The sequence below is a fragment of the Bos taurus genome, chromosome 1 (genome assembly GCF_002263795.3).
Source record: "Bos taurus isolate L1 Dominette 01449 registration number 42190680 breed Hereford chromosome 1, ARS-UCD2.0, whole genome shotgun sequence".
NCBI classification, from domain to species: Eukaryota; Metazoa; Chordata; class Mammalia; order Artiodactyla; family Bovidae; genus Bos; species Bos taurus.
In genome coordinates this window covers 24402815-24405195 of record NC_037328.1, presented here as the reverse complement: position 1 = coordinate 24405195, position 2381 = coordinate 24402815, and positions in this window count along the sequence as shown.

Below are 2381 nucleotides of genomic sequence, written 5' to 3'. Positions count from 1 at the left end.
AAAGGGATCCAAAAATCAAATAATTACGACTGAAAAATGCTACTGTAGTTTTTTATAATATCATACAAATGGTATGGTCCTCATATCACATTGGCTTGTTTCAATTTTTAGTGTATCTTATTTTCATTGACTAGTTCTTTACACTTAGTAGGAACATACAATTTTAATGTTTACATTGTATCTAAGATATATTGAGTAACTAAAAATTAACTTAAAATAATTTTTATCAATAAGAGAAATGTTACACCAAATTTCTGTTCTTTAATTTTTAATTTTTCAAAGACCACTTATCTACAGTCCTTCCTTTCAGCAATCTGGCAAACATGACAGTCTGAGGCACTGATTGGTATAGACAGGGTCAATGAAAATTATATAGTATGATGAGCACTGAGGGTTACTTTTTAGTTTGTTTCTACATCAGCCTTAATTTCAAGTTATTACTTGGCTATTGTTTTGTTTCTCGCTTCTCCCCTTCCCACCAAAAACACATTAAAAATACATTCTGTCACAAAGCTGGAACAACATTTATGGGGATATTGGTAGTCTATTTTCCAGCTTTGGTTCTGAATCATGTTTAATTATCAAAGAAGATACAAAAATATTTTATTTTAATATTTCCAGAGATTTTTACAATGTTTTTAAGTAAACCTTTCACTCATCATTGGGGAAATTTTGGTCTTCTCCAGTCTGAATGTGGAGTAGCATTTCTGTTCCATTATCCTTGGGGATAGAAGGAATGATGAATGAGCACCTGATTGGGGAGGTTTTAGAGCATGCTGGCTTAGGGTTAGAGCTCTGGAACAAGTAGATCTAGATTCTGATTGTGGTTACATTACAGTATGATCTTAACAATCATCTCAGCCATAAAACAGAGATTAAAATAGTGCCTACTCAGAAGGGTATATGAATGATGGTTTTAAAGAACTTGGTACAGTGTACATCTTAACTGGTTTCCAACATTTATGGTGCTGGAATGTACTATTGAATCTCCATCATGGTGGCAGAGAGGATGCTGTACGTTAACCTAGAATCATCTTCTTTTCTTCCACAAAGAGTTTGGTTAAACTTTCCAGCTCTCTTGTAAGCAGATATCATGTAACTGAGATGTAGCCAATGAAATGCAAGTGCATCTGGAACTGGCCTCTAATGTACCTCCTGTACCACCCCAGACTCTTTTTTCAGTCATTCATTGGATGGCCAAACCCTGTGGAAAACACCAACCCACCTGTTGGGATAAATAGATCCCAGAATGTGTATGTAGAATGAATGATCATATGCTCTCTGAAATGCTTTGCACACTGAGTTGAACAGTAAATAACTTATAATTATTATTAAACTTACTAAAGTATTGAAGTATTTATATTCTTTGTTTTAGCACTAAAACTATTCTGAAAAATATAATCAGCTACTTTGAGATCCAACCAGTCCATTCTGAAAAAGATCAGCCCTGGGATTTCTCTGGAAGGAATGATGCTAAAGTTGAAACTCCAGTACTTTGGCCACCTCATTCGAAGAGTTGACTCAGTGGAAAAGACTCTAATGCTGGGAGGGATTGGGGGCGGGAGGAGAAGGGGACGACAGAGGATGAGATGGCTGGATGGCATCACTGACTCGATGGACGTGAGTCTGAGTGAACTCCTGGAGTTGCTAATGGACAGGGAGGCCTGGTGTGCTGCGATTCATGGGGTCGCAATGAGTCGGACACAACTGAGCGACTGAACTGAACTGAACTGAAAGTTTAAATGGAAATGTGGTATTTATTTTCTAACTTTTAGAAACTGTGGGAAGCACTGCAAGAAGTCTTTTATATTGACTGTCATTTGGTTATCACAAAGTATATAAGGATGATATTATTTTAAGCCCCTCAGTTTAGATTAATGAAAACTCAAATTGATGAAAAGTATGAAAACATCATTCTTTGAAGCTGAGACTCATATTCCAGTTTAACAAAGCCTGTGGATAGACTAGGTTTCCCTATGGTAGAGTTTCTCAATCTTTTTTGCTGTTAATTTCCTCAGATGCATTTTCAGATATTTTTTGTCCTAATCAGCTCCGCATGGAATTTAATAAAATATACCATGCTTACGTTTATGCACTACATGCGTGTGTATGTATGTGAAAGTGGAAGTATTAATCGCTCAGTCATGTCCAACTCTTTGTGACCTCATGGACTGCAGCCCAGCAAACTCCTCTGTCAATGAGATTCTTCAGGCAAGAAGACTGGTGTGGGTAGCTATTCCCTTCTTCAGGGGATCTTCCTGATCCAGGGATCAAACCGAAGTCTCCCGCATTGCAGGCATATTCTTTACCTTCTGAGCCAGCAGGGCAGCTCTACGTATGTTCGTACTTTATGCATTAAAAGAATAAGATTTTGTTTGCCC